This window comes from Lithobates pipiens, unplaced genomic scaffold (genome assembly GCF_037356315.1).
Source record: "Lithobates pipiens isolate NorthernLeopardFrog02 unplaced genomic scaffold, aLitPip1_a1.2 Scaffold_23, whole genome shotgun sequence".
NCBI lineage: Eukaryota > Metazoa > Chordata > Amphibia > Anura > Ranidae > Lithobates > Lithobates pipiens.
Genome location: NW_027507785.1, coordinates 214976958 through 215000296, shown reverse-complemented (window position 1 = coordinate 215000296; position 23339 = coordinate 214976958).

Genomic DNA, 23339 nt, shown 5'->3' with positions numbered 1-23339 from the left:
TAGGCACAGATAAGGTGGCACCGATAGGCACAGATAAGGCAGTACTGATGGGCACAGATGAGGGGGCACTGATGGGCAAAGATGGGCACAGATAAGATGGCATGGATGGGTGGCACGGATGGGTGGCACTAAGGGGCACTGATAGGTACCACTGATAGATGGGACTGATGGGCACTGATAGGTGGCACTGATAGGTGGCTCTGATAGGTGGCACTGCTGGGCGGCACTGATGGGCACTGGTAGATGACACTGATGGGCACGGATATGTGGCACTGGGGTGCAGCACCGTTGTTGAGGCAGATTGTGGTCACTGATGGGTGGCACTGTGGGCACTGATGGGTGGCACTGTGGGCACTGCTGGGTGGCACTGATGGGGGGCACTTTTTTATTACTGAGGTGGCACTGGCAGGGGGCAGGTGGGCACTGGTAAGCTGGCCGTGATCGGGACTGATGTCCCGATCACGGCCGCTGGTGATCGGCTCTTTTTTTTTCTCCTCGCGCTATCAGCGCGATGAGGAAAAATAGCCGATTACTGGCTCCGTTGTATCACATGATCAGCTGTCATTGGCTGACAGATGATCACGTGGTAAGGGGTCGGGATCGACCCCTTACTTCGATCCGTGATCAGGCAAGTCTCATAGACTGTGTCTATTGACGTCGTCCCGGCAAAGGAGGTCCGCGCTGTAGCCGTCATTTGGCTATAGCACGGATCCCTAGTGGTTAAGGAACTATTCAGAGTGGGCCCTTCTAGCTTACAGAAGAAGATGTGTCATTACTTTACTTCAGGATAAGTTTTGTGCAGGAGAACTACATAATAAGTTTTACATCGGGAGAGAGGAATCATGGGAATCATGGGAACATCACCCTTACATGGTCAAGAGTGGTGTCCTTATCCTTACATGGTAATGGGTGAGGAAGTTGTACCCCCCAATAAACAAAAATAAAACCAGCAAAAGACTGTTCATTGTCTCTGCAAGTGATGTATGGGAGTCTGGCAGCGGGGTGAATTGGTGGATGTTTGTTACTAGCAACTACACAGCTTCAGTTGCATAGTTTATATTAGGGTAGACCAGTGTTTCTCAACCTGTTGTCAGTCAAGGCATCCTTTAAGATCTTGCACAATCTTGAGACACCCCATTCTAAAATGTAAAAAAAAAAAAAAACTAAGTCTTACATAACACAGTAACATCCACACATGTAGGACACCCAATGTTAGAGGTTACATAGTTACATAGTAAGGTTGAATTAAGACACCAGTCCATCCTGAGTGAGTGTCTACAATTGTCCCTATCCCTGTACATTGCACACTCACATTGATCCCTACCCTCAAGGAGCCCACAATCCAAGGTCCCCATTTGTGTACTAGGGCCAATTTCGGACAGAAGCCAATTAACCTACCTGCATATCTTTGGAGTGTGGGAGGAAACCGGAGGACCCGGAGGAAACTCACGCAAGCACAGGGAGAACATGCAAACTCCAGGCAGGTAGTGTCGTGGTTGGGATTTGAACCAGCGACCCTTTTTACTGCTAGGTGAGAGTGCTAACCACTACACCACTGTGCCACCCATAGGTGATTTATTCTAGACTTGTGCACAACGGAAAATTTAGTTTAGTTTCGGTTTGTTGTCATTCGTAAAATACATCATTTCGTTCTGTTATATACGTTATGTTACGTTAATACGTTTTCGGATAATTCGTTATTATTCGTAGAGTGACGAATTCATTTGTTTGCATTCGTTTGAAATTCGCTATTTATTTATGTATAGACATTCGTGATAATGATTCGTAGTTTGGAAAGTCGTTTGTTTATTGAATCTTTTAACACACACAATGACAACGTCTCTTCTCCTCGGCTCAAATACAATACAACACCCTTCTAACTCAGTTCTCAGGAATGCACTTTGCCAGTAATCCATCCTCCGGCACAAAATTAATTAGCTGATTGGACTATAAGATTTACTTTGAGCTGACCTTTTGTTTCATTAGATGTTTAACCACTTGACCACTGGGCACTTAAACACCCTTAATAACCAGACCAATTTTCAGCTTTCGGTGCTCTCACATTTTGAATGACAATTACTCAGTCATGCAACACTGGACCTATATGAAATTTTTGTCCTTTTTTTTTCACACAAATGGAGCTTTCTTTTGGTGGTATTTAATCACCGCTCGGTTTTTTATTTTTTGTGCTATAAAAGAAAAAATACAGAAAATTCTGTAAAAAAAAATGAATTTTTCTTTGTTTCTGTTATAAAATTTAGCAGCGTGGCCACATACAGAGGCCCAACATGCAGGGAGCGCCATCAGGCGTTCTGGAGCACCCAGGACAATTCTGACATTTCTCTCCTACATGTAAAAATCATCATTTATTTCATCATTTATTTGCTAGAAAATTACATAGAATCCCAAAACATTATATATTTTTTTTAGCAAACACCCTGGAGAATACAATGGTGGTCGTTGCAACTTTTTATCTCGCACGGTATTTGCACAGCAATTTTTCGAATGCTTTTTTTTGGAAAAAAAACAGTTTTGTGCTTAAAAAAAAAAAACACAGTAAAGTTAGCCCAATTTTTGCATAATGTGAAAGATGAAGTTACGCTGAGTAAATAGATACCTAACATGTCACTCTTCAAAATTGCTCACGCTCGTGGAATGGCGCCAAACTTCGCTACTTAAAAATCCCCATAGGCGACGATTTAATTTTTTTTTTACTGGTTATATGTTTTGAGTTACAGAGGAGGTCTAGGGCTAGAATTATTGCTCTCGCTCTAACGTTCGCAGCGATACCTCACATGTGTGGTGTGGCAGCACGCAGGTAAAGTCACCTGGTTGTATTCAGGATGGGAAATATGTGTGCCCTAGATTCAGGCTTTATGCAGACTTTTACAATTAGAGGGGAAGAGTTAATGAGCCCAGCTGAAGTAAGTGGGCTCATTAAGACCTCTACAAAAAACCCCAGCATGCTTAGGGAGATGCTCCATCCTGGAACCAGTTTTGTGTTGTATAGACTGGGGAGTGTGATATCTGTTCTGTGCGGTGAGTTAACGCCTGTGTGGCAAACCTCTACAACAGAGACAGGGACTGGTGCAGCACAAGGCTGCACTCAGTTGTTAGACAGGGAATCTAAGTGTGTAGTTAGAGGTCAAGCTGACCAGGATTTATTTTCATGTTTTATTTTTGTTTGGCTGTTATATGTATCACTGCATGTAGCATAAATAAACCGCATCTTTTGTTTTTTGCACCTACAACGCTGTCTGCTGTGCCTGATTTTGTGTTGTGAACCCATCCAGGGGGTCACACACACCCGCTGCCGAGCTAACCCCTCACAGTTGGTGGAGAATTTTGGCAGTTTTTTTTCAATTTTTTTAAAGGCCAGCATGGAGGAGATACTGAGACAGCTGGCTCTAGCAAATGCAAATCAGCAGCAAACAAATGCGGCTTTACAAAAGAGCCTTGCAGCCCAGCAGAAAGCTCACCTGCAGAGTCTGGAAGCTCAGCAACAAGCACAGCAGCAATCTGAAGCCCGCTTTATAGACCTGTTGCAGAAGCAAGAGCAGAGTTTTCAACAGAAAATAGAGACATTAATACAGCAATGTCCGCAGACCAATGAAGCAAGTGGTTACAATAATACCACATCCTTTGGTGTGAGCCGTTTACTGACAGAAATGACTGGAGAGGATGATCCGAAGGTGTTTTTGACCACATTTAAAAGGACTGCTGAAAGGGAAAAGTGGCCTAAGGAGCAATGGGCTGGACTGGTGGCCCCTCTGTTAACTGGGGAATCGCAGAAAGCTTATTATGCCCTAGAGCCTGACCAAGCAAAAGACTATGTGGTGCTAAAAACCAAAATATTGGCACGGCTGGGTGTCACCTTGGCCGTCCGGGCTCAGCGTGTGCATAATTGGACTTTTCAGGTTGGAAAACCCCCCAGGTCTCAAATGTATGATCTCATTCACCTGAGCAGGAAGTGGCTGCAGCCAGAGACTTTGACCGCACCAAACATTGTGGAACGTGTTGTTATGGATCGTTTCCTGAGAGCTCTTCCTACTGCCATCCAAAAATGGGTAAGCCATGGAGACCCAGAAAATGCAGATAAACTTGTGGATCTGGTTGAGAGGTACTTGGCTACAGAGAACCTGACCACCTCTTCCAGGGACTCACGGACTTTCCACCCTAAGACCAGATCATCCCCAGTGGCGGGTAAGATGACTCCAAGGGGTGAGGGTGGAGAGAGTGAGAGGGTGGGAGTTCTACCTAAGGTCTGGCGGGAGCAGCCCAGGAAGCCCATGCTGCAAGAGACAGCGAAAAAGATTATTTGCTACCGCTGCCGGCAAGAGGGACATATTGCAGCCAATTGCCCCGTTGTGGATGAGCTTATGCAGTGTGACTTTATAAGGGAGAGACGTCAGTCGCTGTTTTCGACAGTTGCATGCACTGCCATTCGGGGACCTGAGAAACATTTATGTAAAATGTGTATTAATGGTAGAAATGTTGATGTGTTGCTGGATTCAGGTAGCCTGGTAACATTGATAAAAGCTGAATTAGTTACTACAGAGGTCTCTGGGAAGAACAGAGTGGCTGTTATTTGTGTGCATGGGGACACCCGAGAGTATCCTGTAACTTCAGTGTTTTTTAAGACCCCCAAAGGTAACCTCTCTCATCAGGTGGGGTTAGTGTCTCACTTACCACATGATGCTATTGTGGGAAGGGATTTTCCAAAATTCTGGGAACTCTGGGATTGTCCTGAGCCCCCCACTGATGCCCCTATAAACCAGGAAGATGACCAGAATTCCTCTGGGAGTGGTGAGGACTCTCCTGAATTTCCCTTGTCGGTATTGGCGGGGGAAACTCGAGAAACTGGGGAGGAGCCAACATCCTCAGATGAAAACATGCCGTCTGTGGAGTTTTCGGATCTTGAGGTTCACAGGGAAAATTTTGCCACAGAACAGTTAAAAGACCCCACCCTAATAAAGGCACGGGAAAATGTGGTGAAAATAGATGGCGAGTTAGTGAACCCAGATAAGACTTGCACTTATCCTTACTTCACTATGGAAAGGGACCTGCTGTATCGAGTGTCTCAAAGGGCAGAAGAAACCATTGAGCAACTTGTAGTGCCCAAACCTTACAGGAAGTTGGTGTTAGAATTGGCTCATGGGCACATTCTGGGAGGTCATCTGGGGACAGAGAAAACCAGAGAGAGGGTATTGCAGAGATTCTATTGGCCTGGGGTCATGAAGGAAATTGAAAATTATTGTTCCTCCTGCCCTGTGTGTCAGAAGTCGGCACCTATGCCACATTTCCGTAACCCGCTGGTACCTCTTCCTGTCATTGAGGTCCCCTTTGAAAGGATCGCAATGGATTTGGTAGGTCCGATAATGAAGTCCGCCAGGGGGCATCAGTACATTTTGGTTATATTGGACTATGCCACCCGTTATCCGGAAGCAATTCCTCTCCGAAATACTTCGGCCAAAACCATAGCCAAAGAGCTATCTCTTGTTTTTAGCCGCGTGGGTATTTGTAAGGAACTGCTTACGGACCAAGGTACACCCTTTATGTCCAGGGTTATGAAAGAATTATGCAAGTTGTACAAAGTGACGCAATTGCGTACATCTGTGTATCACCCCCAAACAGATGGGTTGGTTGAAAGATTCAACAAAACCCTTAAACAAATGTTAAAGAAGGTGGTGGATAGAGATGGAAAGAATTGGGACTGTCTAATACCCTATCTAATGTTTGCCATTAGGGAGGTACCCCAATCCTCTACGGGTTTCTCACCCTTCGAGTTGCTCTATGGGAGACACCCAAGAGGGCTGCTGGATATCGCCAAGGAAACTTGGGAAAATTAGAGTTCTCCTCACAGGAGTGTGGTTGAGCATGTCGCCCTAATGCAAGATAGAATTGCACAGATAATGCCAATTGTAAAGGAACATTTAACCCAAGCGCAGTTAGCACAGCAGAGAGTGTACAACCGTGGGGCCAAGACCCGTACTTTTTCCCCGGGGGATAGGGTCTTGGTGCTAGTCCCTACGGTTAAAAGCAAATTTCTGGCCAAATGGCAAGGTCCATATGAAGTAATTGAAAAAATTAGTGAGGTGAACTACAGGGTTAGACAGCCAGGAAGGCGAAAGCCGGAGCAGATCTATCACGTCAATCTGCTGAAAGCCTGGAGGGATAGGGAATCCCTAGTCGCAGAGACTTTGTCACAAGTACAGCCTGATTGCTTAGTTCCTGAGGTTGGAATAGCAGACACCTTATCGAAACCCCAACAACAGGAGGTTAAAGAGTTTGTACTTCGTAACAAAGAGATTTTCTCTGAGCTTCTGGGACAAACATCTGGCGTAGAGCATGACATTATCACCCCGCCAGGAGAAAGGGTAAAACTAAAACCTTATAGAATACCAGAGGCCCGACAGGAGGCAATACGTGGGGAGGTTCAAAGGATGTCTCCCTCGAAATCCCAGCGATCGGCGGCAGCGCGGCTGTCTCAATACCGCCGATATGTGAGTGAGGAGGGGGAGGAAAATGGCGGCGCGGAGGAGACGGGAGGGCCGCGTGCAGCGGGAGACACGGACAGGCTTCTTGAAGCCATTACATTGTGCCGCACGTCCCTTACATCCCAAATTGAAGAAGTGCAAATGGACATCTCTTTAATAAGGCAGGATTTTCAGAAGCTGCGTGACCGGGTGAGGGAAACCGAGACCCGCATTAGCAATGTGGAGGACGCTCTCCCGCCACTGCAAACTGATGCTGACCACATGCAGAAGCAAATAGACCTCCTGCTTGCTAAGCAGGACGAAATGGAAAATCGCATACGCAGATGCAATATCCGACTGATTGGTCTTCCGGAAGGGGCTGAAGGTAAACACCCCCCAACTTTTCTGGAACAATTGCTGATAACTACCTATGGCCGGGAGTCTTTTTCCCCCGTGTTGACGGTTGAGCGCGCGCATCGTATGCCTGCCAGGCCTCCACCTCAAGGTGCACCCCCACGCACATTCATTGCAAAACTCCTGAACTATAAGGATAGAGATGCTGCCCTGCGCATGGCTCGGGAAAAGGGTAACATCCCTATAGGAAATGCTAAAGTTGCAATCTTTCCTGATTTTTCAGCGGATGTCCAGAAACGCCGACAGAGCTTCCTGGAGGCTAAAAGATTGCTGCGTGCACAACAAGTGAAATACTCCTATGCTATTCCCAGCGCGCCTCAGGGTGGAGGCAGGGGACCGGGCACTTTTCTTTGAACAACCCAGGGAGGTCATAGCATGGTTGGAACGCAGAGCGCCTCGGGATAGAGCTGACTAAGAACCTCTGGGACGGGTGAGCTTACAACTTTTTTACTTTTCCCCTGGTGTCCTGGAAATATGGCATGCTACCTGATCCCTTTATCCTGCTCCAGCATCGCTAGGATGCTTGCATCTGTGGCGTCCGATACTCTTATGCCTTTTCTACTTTGGGATATGCTGGACTTTCCGATTCTGGACCTAATAGGGGAAGAACTTTTACGCATGCTGATGGTGTCAACGTTCATGGAACAAATTTTTTCCTTTTTTTTTTTTTTTCTTCGTGTCCATATTGAGGGACTTTTTCTGCAATACATGCCTGTTGGTTTATTTCAACAATTTTGGGGGGTTTATTTTTCCTTTTTTTTTCTCCCGGAGCAAGGGGAGACATGTTAGTCCTACGGACTGATTGCAGGGTGCAGCGGAAAACTGCTCTATTGTCTGCTGGGACTTCCTATTGCCATGGGGGAGTTGGTCACTGGGACCGGACAGCAACTGACACTTTTGCCTCTCTACCCAGGTCACCGCTGTGTGCTGTTATGCAGGGTGCTCTACTTTACCTTGCCTTCTGGTACCGGTGGCCACGACCCTTTTTCAGATTTATTGTTCTAGGTTTTCTTTCTAATTCACTGAAACTGGTTTTCCCAGCCAGGCATGTTTGGTTTTTGGGGGAATATACCCGCACAAGTTGGGGCAGGTGCAGGGTAGGGTGGGGGGAGGGGGGTGGATTGGTTTGGGTTTACATACAGAAGAGTAATATGAACAAGCTGGAGTACGTAATTGGATTATATGTGGCTTTTGACGACTGTTTTTTGCAACTACTGACTAAGCAGTCCCTATATGGGCTCGATCAAGCACAATTGTATTGGGGTGCGCTTACAGGAGGGCTGTTAGGGGGAAAGCTGAATGCACTCATTACTGTATATGACTCTATATGGCATCTATACGATTTTTTGTTTGGAACGTGAGGGGCCTGCGTGATAAAATTAAGCGCGCGGCAGCTTTCACGTTCCTCAAGAAGCAAAGGGCGGAGGTGATGGTGTTGGTTGAGACCCATGTGGAGGGTGGACTGCAGATGGCCCTTAAGCGCCCTTGGATTGGGTGGGCATTTCATTCCACCCACACGTCTCACTCGAGGGGAGTTTCGGTACTTGTAGCTAAGTCTGTCCAATTTGAACTTTGCGAAGTTCTTACTGACCCGCAGGGCAGGTTTGTTTTTCTGCATGCTAAATTGTATGGGGAACCCTACCTTATTATGGCCTTTTATATCCCCCCTCCATTTAACATGGCTTTGGTTGTTGAGGGACTGTCTTTTATGTCCAGACACCCGGCGGTTCCTGTTATCTGGCTGGGGGATTTCAACACTACGCTTAATCCTTCCCTGGATAGGCTCAAACCCCCCAAGTTGATGGTGGGGCAGGCTGGGACCACTAGGCTGTCCAGGCTCTTAGCCACCATTCATCTTGTGGACACTTGGAGACACAAATTCCCTCAAAAGAAAGAGTATTCATGCTTCTCACCCACACATGGTTCTCTATCACGTATTGATTTTATATTAATATCTCAACAACTCACTCCCAGACTCAGGGAAGCATTGTTTTGCCCCAGACTACTTTCGGACCAGGGCCCCTACTCTATAGTGCTTGATGTACCCCTGGGTAGGCCTCCGCGGGCGTGGCGGTTAAATCCGTTCTGGCTGACATTATTACCCGACGATGGCACTATTGAGGCGGAGTGGACAAGATTTTTTGAGGACAATGACCACACGGCCTCGGATCCGGCCGTGTGGGATGCATTTAAATTACATGCTCGTTCGGTACTGACTACCCACATTAATAGGCTCAAGGCTGATTCGGCTACTGCCTTTGCTGGGGCTGAAGCGGATTTGAGCTCCATGGAACACTCCTACATAAACAACCCGTCTACGGCAAACGCCGATGCACTTAGACTGCAGTCGAGAGTGGTTTCCCAACTGCACCATGACAAGGCCCGACAGAAACTTTTTTTTTACCAAACAAAAATATTTTGAATCTGGGGAGAGAGCTGGTAAGTTGCTAGCATACTTAGTGCATAAGGAAGACAGACCCCCGATTGTTATCTCTTTGCGTAGACAAGGAGATACAATGGTCACGGACCCTTCTGAGGTGGTGGCTAGATTTCGGGACTTTTTTGCGGACTTATACACCACTACAGTATCCGACGACACTACTCAGATGGACAGCTTTCTAGCTCAGGTGTCCCTCCCCCAAGTCACTGAGGAACAGGTGCAGGCTTTGGAGGCCCCCCTGACCACTGACGAAATAGTGTGTGCTATTGCGGAATTTGCAAGATCCAAGTCACCGGGGTCAGATGGTCTTCCCATTGAATTTTACTCCTGTTATCAAGAAATACTGGCGCCTCGGCTTCTCGCCCTCTACAGGAGTCTTTTTGATACACTGACACTGCCTCCATCCATGAGGGAGGCAACGATAGTTTTAATACCCAAGCCTGGAAAAGATCCAGGTTTCCCAGAATCCTACCGCCCAATCTCCCTATTACAGGTTGATATTAAGATTTTAGCTAAGATACATGCTACTCGATTGAACGGAGTGATCCTTACCCTGATCCAGGCTGATCAAGCGGGCTTTATGCCGGGTCGGAATACGTCGTTCAATCTACGCAGGCTCTATATTAATTTACAGGCAACGCATGAGGCGGTGGGTGAGCGGGTGGTGGTGTCACTTGGCACGGCCAAGGCATTTGACTCTGTGGAATGGGGGTATTTGTGGAGGTGTCTCGAAGGATACGGCTTCGGCCCTAACTTTATTCGGTGGGTGAAACTGTTGTATCATCACCCTACGGCCAGGGTGGTGGCAAATGGGTGGTCCTCCCGGGCGTTTGACCTCAGTAGGGGTACCCGGCAGGGGTGCCCACTGTCCCCACTACTTTATGCCTTGGCTGCAGAACCTTTAGCGGTGTCGATCCGTACAGACCCTGAGATCAGGGGACTGACGGTGGGTCAACTAATGGAGAAAATCAGTCAATACGCTGATGACACGCTGTTATACTTGGCAGACTCTGGCCCTTCCCTCGCAAAGGCCCTGCACATGATAGAGTGGTTTGGTAGCTTTTCCGGTCTTCGTATAAACTGGGAAAAATCCCAAATCTTACCTATTGACAGTTTTCCACAGTCAGAATCTCAGGCCAGCCTGCCTCTTCAGCGAGTGGGAACTATTAAATATCTGGGTGTATATATCTCTAGGACTCCGGCAGATTATATTGCACTGAATATAGAACCTTTATTCTCCCTAGTGCGCACCAAGCTTCAAGCCTGGGCTCGTCTCCCCCTTGGGGTTTGGGGGCGCGTTAATCTTATTAAAATGGTTTTAATACCTAAAATACTATATGTGCTGTGGCACGCCCCGGTATACTTACCGCTAAAATATTTTAAATCCCTTGAAAGTCTTCTTAGACCCTTTGTATGGGGGAATAATAGGCACAAGCTTGCTTGGCAAGCTTTGAAAAGCCCGACTGATATGGGGGGCATGGCTCTTCCAGATCTAAATCACTACTATATTGCCTCACAACTGTCTCAACTTTTTCATGTGGACAAGACTGATAAACAACGGTTTCTTACCCTTCTCTGCCCCACCTGGGCTCAAATTGCAGATGATCCGATAGCTGCTGTCTCGACGGGGGCTGGGATCTCTGCACTAGAGCCAGGTAAACAATCCATGCTTTTTCACTACAGAAGGATTTGGGATCTGGCATCCACTAAACTGAATGTTATGTCCCCAAATGACTATACACCACTTTGGCATAACAAACAATTACCAGAACTTCAAAAGATCCGGAGTGTTCAGTTATGGGTGTCGAGGGGCATATACTACATGCATCACCTGCTTCACCATGGCACTATTAAAACATTCCAGACGCTACAGGAGGAATTTGGTATTCCAAACACTATGCTGTTTCAGTACCTTCAGGTTCAGCATGCACTCAGGGCACAATTTCCGCAGTCATTGCCTCAGCCTGCTCCCAACCCTATTGTCGCCATAGTGAAGGATACTGATCCCAAAAAGCTTATCTCGTGCTTCTATGGTATGCTTGCGGCCCCCATCTCGGCGAGACTGGCATATGCCCTAAAGTCCCGCTGGGAGGGTGATGTAGGTGAGCTGACAGATGAGGAATGGGAGGAGGCCCTGGAGACGTGCAAGCTGGTGTCCCCTAGGCTCCAAGACCGGCTTTCCCAAATTTACATGGTGCATAGAGCGTACCTCACCCCCCTTAGGACAGCCAAATATAATGCGAATCAATCTGTGTTCTGCCCGATATGTACTGTTGAGACTGGGACATTTTTCCGCCTTATCTGGTCTTGCCCCAAACTGCAGGAACTTTGGATACAAGTAGTATCATTTCTACATGACGTTATGGGCTCACCCTTGGCCCTCGACCCAAATCCTGTCTCCTAGGGATATTCCCCGAAGTATTGGATAAATTTACCAAAACTTTTCTGCAGGAAACCTTGTTTTCTGTTCGAAAAGTAATAGCTAGACAGTGGATGAGACCACTTCCGCCCAGGGTGGAGGACTGGAAACGGGAAGTTAATTCCACGCTGCCATATAAAAAATTCATATATAAAAATAGGGGATGCCCAGCCAAATACAATAAAATTTGGGATAGGTGGTTGCAAGAGGCTGCCACGTGTGATCAGGAATTTTGATGTAATGTTGAAGTAAATGCAATGTATGTGCTATGACTTTGTTTAGCTGTGATCCATACTGTCTACTGCAACAGAGAAATGTTTCTTTATTTACTGTTAAGGTTATGACGCAACACCTTCTGATTGTTCAGTGTTTGCCACTGTGATTGTACTCTTTGCAATAATGTTCAATAAACAATACATGTTTAACCCAAAAAAAATAAAGTTACAAAATTTGACACCTACCCCATGCCGCGTATAGATGAGTTGATTGACCGGCTGGGAACAGCCCGATATATGACAACTCTTGATCTCACCAAAGGGTATTGGCAAATTCCCCTGGCCGAGTCGGCCAAGGAGAAAACTGCGTTTGTAACCCCAGATGGGGCATTCCAATATAAGAGAATGCCGTTTGGGTTACAGAATGCACCGGCAACATTCCAGCGGTAAATGGATACGATTCTGAGGCCCCATCAGAAATATGCTGCAGCTTACCTGGATGATGTGATTATCCATAGCACAGACTGGGTCTCACATTTGCCAAAAGTACAAGCAGTCCTAGACTCTATCCGGGAAGCTGGGTTTACGGCCAATCCAAAGAAGTGTACCATTGGACAGGAGGAGGCCAAATATCTTGGGTACACTATTGGGAGGGGGGTGATAAAACCCCAAGTCAATAAAGTCGAGGCCATACAGAGTTGGCCACGTCCCAACAGCAAGAAACAGGTACGAGCCTTTCTGGGAATCGCTGGCTATTATCGACGATTCATTCCCCATTTTGCTTCTCAGGCTGTGCCCCTCACCAACCTGACAAAAGGGAAAGAGTCGGTCATGGTTAAATGGTCCCAAGAGGCTGAAGAAGCATTTCAGTCCTTAAAAACAGCCTTATGTAGCCAGCCAGTGTTGTACTCACCAGACTTCTCTAAGGACTTTGTTGTACAAACTGATGCATCAGACGTTGGGCTAGGAGCAGTGTTATCCCAGGTCTGGAACGGGGAAGAGCACCCAGTCATTTACCTCAGCAGGAAGTTGAAGTCCCATGAGGTAAATTACGCCACGATTGAGAAGGAATGTTTAGCAGTGAAGTGGGCTCTAGATTCCCTTCGGTACTATCTGCTAGGTAGGCACTTTGACCTGGTGACTGATCACGCTCCTTTAAAGTGGATGGCTCAGAACAAGGAGACCAATAGAAGGGTAAATAGGTGGTTCCTGGCCCTACAAGAATTTAACTTTACAGTTAAGCATCGCCCTGGTGTTAAAATGGGGAATGTGGATGCTTTGTCTCGGATACATGCGTGTCTGAATGCTTGTGTTACAACCCCAAGGTTGAAACAAGAGGGGGGGGTATGTGGCAGCACGCAGGTAAAGTCACCTGGTTGTATCCAGGATGGGAAATATGTGTGCCCTAGATTCAGGCTTTATGCAGACTTTTACAATTAGAGGGGAAGAGTTAATGAGCCCAGCTGAAGTAAGTGGGCTCATTAAGACCTCTACAAAAAACCCCAGCATGCTTAGGGAGATGCTCCATCCTGGAACCAGTTTTGTGTTGTATAGACTGGGGAGTGTGATATCTGTTCTGTGCGGTGAGTTAACGCCTGTGTGGCAAACCTCTACAACAGAGACAGGGACTGGTGCAGCACAAGGCTGCACTCAGTTGTTAGACAGGGAATCTAAGTGTGTAGTTAGAGGTCAAGCTGACCAGGATTTATTTTCATGTTTTATTTTTGTTTGGCTGTTATATGTATCACTGCATGTAGCATAAATAAAACGCATCTTTTGTTTTTTGCACCTACAACGCTGTCTGCTGTGCCTGATTTTGTGTTGTGAACCCATCCAGGGGGTCACACACACCCGCTGCCGAGCTAACCCCTCACAGTTGGTGGAGAATTTTGGCAGTTTTTTTTCAATTTTTTTAAAGGCCAGCATGGAGGAGATACTGAGACAGATGGCTCTGGCAAATGCAAATCAGCAGCAAACAAATGCGGCTTTACAAAAGAGCCTTGCAGCCCAGCAGAAAGCTCACCTGCAGAGTCTGGAAGCTCAGCAACAAGCACAGCAGCAATCTGAAGCCCGCTTTATAGACCTGTTGCAGAAGCAAGAGCAGAGTTTTCAACAGAAAATAGAGACATTAATACAGCAACGTCCGCAGACCAATGAAGCAAGTGGTTACAATAATACCACATCCTTTGGTGTGAGCCGTTTACTGACAAAAATGACTGGAGAGGATGATCCGGAGGTGTTTTTGACCACATTTGAAAGGACTGCTGAAAGGGAAAAGTGGCCTAAGGAGCAATGGGCTGGACTGGTGGCCCCTCTGTTAACTGGGGAATCGCAGAAAGCTTATTATGACCTAGAGCCTGACCAAGCAAAAGACTATGTGGTGCTAAAAACAGAAATATTGGCACGGCTGGGTGTCACCTTGGCCGTCCGGGCTCAGCGTGTGCATAATTGGACTTTTCAGGTTGGAAAACCCCCCAGGTCTCAAATGTATGATCTCATTCACCTGAGCAGGAAGTGGCTGCAGCCAGAGACTTTGACCGCACCAAACATTGTGGAACGTGTTGTTATGGATCGCTTCCTGAGAGCTCTTCCTACTGCCATCCAAAAATGGGTAAGCCATGGAGACCCAGAAAATGCAGATAAACTTGTGGATCTGGTTGAGAGGTACTTGGCTACAGAGAACCTGACCACCTCTTCCAGGGACTCACGGACTTTCCACCCTAAGACCAGATCATCCCCAGTGGCGGGTAAGATGACTCCAAGGGGTGAGGGTGGAGAGAGTGAGAGGGTGGGAGTTCTACCTAAGGTCTGGCGGGAGCAGCCCAGGAAGCCCATGCTGCAAGAGACAGCGAAAAAGATTATTTGCTACCGCTGCCGGCAAGAGGGACATATTGCAGCCAATTGCCCCGTTGTGGATGAGCCTATGCAATGTGACTTTATAAGGGAGAGACGTCAGTCGCTGTTTGCGACAGTTGCATGCACTGCCATTCGGGGACCTGAGAAACATTTATGTAAAATGTGTATTAATGGTAGAAATGTTGATGTGTTGCTGGATTCAGGTAGCCTGGTAACATTGATAAAAGCTGAATTAGTTACTACAGAGGTCTTTGGGAAGAACAGGGTGGCTGTTATTTGTGTGCATGGGGACACCCGAGAGTATCCTGTAACTTCAGTGTTTTTTGAGACCCCCAAAGGTAACCTCTCTCATCAGGTGTGGTTAGTGTCTCACTTACCACATGATGCTATTGTGGGAAGGGATTTTCCAAAATTCTGGGAACTCTGGGATTGTCCTGAGCCCCCCACTGGTGCCCCTATAAACCAGGAAGATGACCAGAATTCCTCTGGGAGTGGTGAGGACTCTCCTGAATTTCCCTTGTCGGTATTGGCGGGGGAAACTCGAGAAACTGGGGAGGAGCCAACATCCTCAGATGAAAACATGCCGTCTGTGGAGTTTTCGGATCTTGAGGTTCACAGGGAAAATTTTGCCACAGAACAGTTAAAAGACCCCACCCTAATAAAGGCACGGGAAAATGTGGTGAAAATAGATGGCGAGTTAGTGAACCCAGATAAGACTTGCACTTATCCTTACTTCACTATGGAAAGGGACCTGCTGTATCGAGTGGCTCAAAGGGCAGAAGAAACCATTGAGCAACTTGTAGTGCCCAAACCTTACAGGAAGTTGGTGTTAGAATTGGCTCATGGGCACATTCTGGGAGGTCATCTGGGGACAGAGAAAACCAGAGAGAGGGTATTGCAGAGATTCTATTGGCCTGGGGTCATGAAGGAAATTGAAAATTATTGTTCCTCCTGCCCTGTGTGTCAGAAGTCGGCACCTATGCCACATTTCCGTAACCCGCTGGTACCTCTTCCTATCATTGAGGTCCCCTTTGAAAGGATCGCAATGGATTTGGTAGGTCCGATAATGAAGTCCGCCAGGGGGCATCAGTACATTTTGGTTATATTGGACTATGCCACCCGTTATCCGGAAGCAATTCCTCTCCGAAATACCTCGGCCAAAACCATAGCCAAAGAGCTATCTCTTGTTTTTAGCCGCGTGGGTATTTGTAAGGAACTGCTTACGGACCAAGGTACACCCTTTATGTCCAGGGTTATGAAAGAATTATGCAAGTTGTACAAAGTGACGCAATTGCGTGCATCTGTGTATCACCCCCAAACAGATGGGTTGGTTGAAAGATTCAACAAAACCCTTAAACAAATGTTAAAGAAGGTGGTGGATAGAGATGGAAAGAATTGGGACTGTCTAATACCCTATCAAATGTTTGCCATTAGGGAGGTACCCCAATCCTCTACGGGTTTCTCACCCTTCGAGTTGCTCTATGGGAGACACCCAAGAGGGCTGTTGGATATCGCCAAGGAAACTTGGGAAAATGAGAGTTCTCCTCACAGGAGTGTGATTGAGCATGTCGCCCTGATGCAAGATAGAATTGCGCAGGTAATGCCAATTGTAAAGGAACATTTAACCCAAGCGCAGTTAGCACAGCAGAGAGTGTACAACCGTGGGGTCAAGACCCGTACTTTTTCCCCGGGGGATAGGGTCTTGGTGCTAGTCCCTACGGTTGAAAGCAAATTTCTGGCCAAATGGCAAGGTCCATATGAAGTAATTGAAAAAATTAGTGAGGTGAACTACAGGGTTAGACAGCCAGGAAGGCGAAAGCCGGAGCAGATCTATCACGTCAATCTGCTGAAAGCCTGGAGGGATAGGGAATCCCTAGTCGCAGAGACTTTGTCACAAGTACAGCCTGATTGCTTAGTTCCTGAGGTTGGAATAGCAGACACCTTATCGAAACCCCAACAACAGGAGGTTAAAGAGTTTGTACTTCGTAACAAAGAGATTTTCTCTGAGCTTCCAGGACAAACATCTGGCGTAGAGCATGACATTATCACCCCGCCAGGAGAAAGGGTAAAACTAAAACCTTATAGAATACCAGAGGCCCGACAGGAGGCAATACGTGGGGAGGTTCAAAGGATGCTGAAATTGGGTGTGATAGAGGAGTCCCAGAGTGACTGGTCCAGTCCTATCGTACTAGTGCCCAAACCTGATGGGAGCTGGCGGTTTTGTAACGATTTTCGACAATTAAATAAAGTTACAAAATGTGACACCTACCCCATGCCGCGTATAGATGAGTTGATTGACCGGCTGGGAACAGCCCGATATATGACAACTCTTGATCTCACCAAAGGGTATTGGCAAATTCCCCTGGCCGAGTCGGCCAAGGAGAAAACTGCGTTTGTAACCCCAGATGGGGCATTCCAATATAAGAGAATGCCGTTTGGGTTACAGAATGCACCGGCAACATTCCAGCGGAAAATGGATAAGATTCTGAGGCCCCATCAGAAATATGCTGCAGCTTACCTGGATGATGTGATTATCCATAGCACAGACTGGGTCTCACATTTGCCAAAAGTACAAGCAGTCCTAGACTCTATCCGGGAAGCTGGGTTTACGGCCAATCCAAAGAAGTGTACCATTGGACAGGAGGAGGCCAAATATCTTGGGTACACTATTGGGAGGGGGGTGATAAAACCCCAAGTCAATAAAGTCGAGGCCATACAGAGTTGGCCACGTCCCAACAGCAAGAAACAGGTACGAGCCTTTCTGGGAATCACTGGCTATTATCGACGATTCATTCCCCATTTTGCTTCTCAGGCTGTGCCCCTCACCAACCTGACAAAAGGGAAAGAGTCGGTCATGGTTAAATGGTCCCAAGAGGCTGAAGAAGCATTTCAGTCCTTAAAAACAGCCTTATGTAGCCAGCCAGTGTTGTACTCACCAGACTTCTCTAAGGACTTTGTTGTACAAACTGATGCATCAGAAGTTGGGTTAGGAGCAGTGTTATCCCAGGTCTGGAACGGGGAAGAGCACCCAGTCATTTACCTCAGCAGGAAGTTGAAGTCCCATGAGGTAAATTACTCCACGATTGAGAAGGAATGTTTAGCAGTGAAGTGGGCTCTAGATTCCCTTCGGTACTATCTGCTAGGTAGGCACTTTGACCTGGTGACTGATCACGCTCCTTTAAAGTGGATGGCTCAGAACAAGGAGACCAATAGAAGGGTAAATAGGTGGTTCCTGGCCCTACAAGAATTTAACTTTACAGTTAAGCATCGCCCTGGTGTTAAAATGGGGAATGTGGATGCTTTGTCTCAGATACATGTGTGTCTGAATGCTTGTGTTACAACCCCAAGGTTGAAACAAGAGGGGGGGGTATGTGGCAGCACGCAGGTAAAGTCACCTGGTTGTATCCAGGATGGGAAATATGTGTGCCCTAGATTCAGGCTTTATGCAGACTTTTACAATTAGAGGGGAAGAGTTAATGAGCCCAGCTGAAGTAAGTGGGCTCATTAAGACCTCTACAAAAAACCCCAGCATGCTTAGGGAGATGCTCCATCCTGGAACCCGTTTTGTGTTGTAAAGACTGGGGAGTGTGATATCTGTTCTGTGCGGTGAGTTAACGCCTGTGTGGCAAACCTCTACAACAGAGACAGGGACTGGTGCAGTACAAGGCTGCACTCAGTTGTTAGACAGGGAATCTAAGTGTGTAGTTAGAGGTCAAGCTGACCAGGATTTATTTTCATGTTTTATTTTTGTTTGGCTGTTATATGTATCACTGCATGTAGCATAAATAAACCGCATCTTTTGTTTTTTGCACCTACAACGCTGTCTGCTGTGCCTGATTTTGTGTTGTGAACCCATCCAGGGGGTCACACACACCCGCTGCTGAGCTAACCCCTCACAGTGGTTTGAACACTGTTTTCATATGTGGGCGGGACTTACGTATGCGTTCGCTTCTGCATGCGAGCACATGGGGACAGGGGAGCTTTAAAAAAAAAAATTATTGTTCATTTTACTTTATTTATTTTAGTTTGACATTTTTTTTCCCCAAAAATAATTTTTTGGATCACTTTTTTATTCCTATTACAAGGAATGTAAACATCCCTTGTAATAGGAATATGGCATGACAGGTCCTCTTTACAGTGAGATATGGGGTCAATAAGACCCCGCATCTCACCTCTAAGCTGGGAAGCCTGAAAAAAAAAAAAAAAAGATTCTGGCTTTGATCGTATTGGCGAGTCGGTGGAAGCACCGGAGGGCGGCGGGAGGGGGGGGGGATGTCTATGGCTGGGTATTGCAGGGTATCACGGACTATGGCTGGGTATGGCTGGGTATTTCCGAGTATGGCTGGGTATCTCAGAGTATGGCGTTTCAGAGTATTGCGTTGCAGAGCATTGCAGGATATTGGCGGGTGTTGCAGAGCATTGCAGTGTTGCAGGGTATTGGCGGGTGTTGCAGAGCATTGCAGAGTGTTTCAGGGTATTGGCAGGTGTTGCAGAGCATTGCAGAGTGTTGCAGGGTATTGGCGGGTGTTGCAGGGTATTAGCGGGTGTTGCAGGGTATTGGCGGGTGTTGCAGAGTATTGGCGGGTGTTGCAGAGCATTACAGAGTGTTGCAGGGTATTGGCAGGTGTTGCAGAGCATTGCAGAGTGTTGCAGGTTATTGGCGGGTGTTGCAGAGCATTGGCGGGTGTTGCAGAGCATTGCAGAGTGTTACAGGGTATTGGCGGGTGTTGCAGAGCATTGCAGAGTGTTGCAGGGTATTGGCAGGTGTTGCAGGGTATTGGCGGGTGTTGCAGAGTATTGGCGGGTGTTGCAGAGTATTGGCGGGTGTTGCAGAGCATTGCGGAGTGTTGCAGGGTATTGGCGGGTGTTGCAGGGTATTGGCGCGTGTTGCAGAGCATTGCAGAGTGTTGCAGGGTATTGGCGGGTGATGCAGAGCTTTGCAGAGGGTTGCAGGGTATTGCAGAGTGTTGCAGGGTATTGCAGGGTATTGCAGAGTGTTGCAGAGTGTTGCAGAGTGTTGCAGGGTATTGCAGAGTGTTGCAGGGCATTGCAGAGTGTTGCAGAGTATTGCAGAGTAATGGCAGGGAATTGAGGGGTTAAATTTAGGTGAGCAGCGATGTGGACACTGCAGATGCAGCCCACAGCGCTGCTAATACCGATCTCTTCCCCCTCCGCTGTACCGATCGGTACAGAGAGGGGGAGGGAGGTTTGTTTACAAGTGATCGCTCCGTCATTTGACGGAACGATCCCGTGGTAAACGGCCGCGATGAGCGGCCGCTTACCGTGATCCATGATGCGCCGGGTCCTGTGGACCCGGCGGTCACGGATGCTCTCGAATGCACGCCCCAGGGCGGAATTCTAGGAGGACGTCATATGACGGCCTCCCAGAGTTAAACAACCGCCCTGTAGCCGTCATTCGGCTATGGGCTGGTTCTTAAGTGGTTAAAGAATTACCGAATCATGTTGAATTCATTCAAATTCATTTGTTATATTTCTTTCGTATTCGTTGCTATTCGTTATTTTTTTATTCAGACATTCGGATGCATCAGAATGTCCGAAAGATGCAAAATTCGGCTGAATTTCGATTCGTTACTAAACAAATTGCACAAGGCTAATTTATTCCTTCAAAGCAAATACACCTTTGTACTGACTAGTATTCCAGTATTTCTCTTCTCCCTCAGTTTCTCTCCCTCAATCAGCTAATGTGACCCCAGAAGGAGAGGGGCAGGGGAAGGGCAAGCAAAGATGCTGTGCAGGTGCCCCATGACCCCCTTATCAACTGAAGAAGTCATTGGTTGTTGGTCTGCCAGTGGCTGAAAGGTTGTAATGCTGCACAATGAAAACCTGTGGCTTTGTGTAACTAAAAGGCAGGCTTCATCTACCTGCTTGCTTGTATATGATTTTCGGGCAATTTTTATGCACTTTGCCAAGGCACCCCTGAAAAAAAACAATGGCACCCTGGTTAAAAAAGGCTGGAGTATTGGGGTATAGGCTGTTGCTGAGTACACAGATTAATTCTGATGTTGGATCTCACTTACCACCTGAAATTCAGGAGCGAAAAAAAAATCAGCTCTGCCAAGGGCTTTCTGAGCAGGTAAAAAATAAGCTTGCCAAAGTAGACTCCTAATGATCTTGAGGCATGCATCCAATTATGTATTCTTTCTCAAATATATTTTTCTTTATTGCTTTAGAAAAAAAAATGAATGGAACAGTCAGCGTAATAGTACCATAACAAACATAACAATAGATGTATACAAATAAGTGCTCAAAACGGGAGCATGCGGTGTCTGGCATTAGTATCATAGGACGAAACATAAAATAAGGATATCAACAGGATATGTGCCAGCCTATGCAGCATCAGTATCTGACATGTGACAATAATAGCATTCGTCATTCAGTAAGGAAGGTCATTGCAAGCTCGTAAATCGGGTTCTAATCTCACCGAACTCACCCTGACAATAACTAACTCAGAAAGGAAAAAGGAGAAAATAGAGAATTTATTAGAGAAAAAAAACGGGGGAACACAGGGGTTCCCGAATAATCAAAAGAGAAGGAGGAAAAAGATAAAGTGACCAGGGAGGAGCGGGGGGGGGGGGGGGGGTAGTTTTACCCAGCGACAACTGATATCTTGCCATTTTCAGTGGCCATCTGGCCCATGGCAGTCTGCAAATCAAGAGTTAAGCAGGGACAGTCCCTCATCGGATAGAATGAATATACTCCAGAGCCTCCATGACTTGGAGTGTTTCTCTTGTTTGTTCTGTGCCATAAGGACCAAGTCTTCCAATTTTTTATTCTCTTCTACTCTACGCAGCCACATTCCAATGGACGGCAGAGAGCAGCTTTTCCACAGAAGGGAGATATAGCATTTGGCAGCATTCAGGAGATGTATTATTAAAAATTTATTTGGAGTTCTGAGCTGGGATTGTGGTGGCGTGAAGCAGGAGGAAAGCTGGGTCGTTCTAAATCACATGGTCTTAAAAAAATTTTGGGTTACCGTTCTGACCATCGACCAGAACTGTTGTAATCAAGGGCACAACCAGAAAATATGAAGTAGTGTCCCCTCATCTTTCTGGCATCTCCAGCATCTGCCTGTGGAGGTCGTAAAGAATTTGTGTAACATCTGAGGTGTTTAGTACCATCTGGTCAAGATCTTATAATTGAGTTCCTGTATTTTTGTACAGATGGACGTCTTAAAGGAAAATCTAATCACTGTCTGTTTTTGGGCATCCCCAAATGGTCGTTGTAAATCTGTCTCCCATCCAATTATGTATTCTAGTTGATCAGAAGCTTACAGAAAAGAAGTAGAGACTGGGAATGTTTGAAAGTTATGGTGGCATGCGTTTCTCTACTAGTCAGTTTTGTTCAGAGGGATCCAAAAGTTTCTCTGGATTCTAAAGCCGCGTACACACGGGCGGACTGTATGGCCTACTTAGGCCGCGTACACACGGGCGGATTGTCTGTCCAACTTAGTCCGCTGAACCGTGTTTCAGCGGACAATCCGCTCGTGTGTGGGCTTCAGCGGACTTTTTCAGCGGACTGTCTGACGAACAAAGTCTTACGGAATTTCCGTAATTTTGTCCGTTCAAACTTGGTTTTGTCCGTCCAAACTTGGTTTCAGCGGACAGTCCGCTCGTGTGTAGGCAAGTTGGACGGACTAAGTATGGCGCATGCTCAGAAAGGATTTACACGGCCGAAGGTTGCATTGCAGTGTATTGGACGTCGTTTTTCTAGTCCCGTCGTACGTGCTGTACACGTCATCGCGCACGCTTTCAGAGGACTGTCTGCTCATCGTGTGTGGTCAAGTCCGTTCATTCAAATTTTGAACGGACTGTCTGTCGGATTGTCTGACGAACTTAGTTGGGCAGACAATCCGCCCGTGTGTACGCGGCCTCAGTCCGTCATACAATCCGACGGACAGTCAGTCATACTTTCGAATGAATGGACTTGACCACACACACCACTTTTTGAGCGGACTAATACGGCGTGCTAAGTCCGCCATACTATCCGCCCTACTTTTGAAATGAAAGGACTCGCCCACACACGCGGAGAAAAGTCCGCTCATTTCGAGCGCGTCTCCAGGTAGGCGGGGCCCGCGAAGGAGACGTCGCTGACCCCGCCGCCTGGTATGGACTTAAAGGGGAACCCCAACGCCGAAAAAAATCGGCGTGGGGGTCCCCCTCAAGTCCACAACAGACCCTTGTCCGAGCACGCTACCCGGCCGGCCAGGAAAGGGGGGCGAGCGAGCGCCCCCCCCCCCCTCCTAAACCGCACCAGGCCGCGTGCCCTCAACATGGGGGGCTGCCTTGGGGAAGGGGGGGCCGCGCGGCCCCCCCACCCCAAAGCACCTTGTCCCCATGTTGATGAGGACAAGGGCCTCTTCCCGACAACCCTGGCCGTTGGTTGTCGGGGTCTGCGGGCGGGGGGCTTATCGAAATCCGGGAGCCCCCTTTAATAAGGGGGCCCCCGGATACCGGCCCCCCAACCTATGTGAATGAGTATGGGGTACAATGTACCCCTAC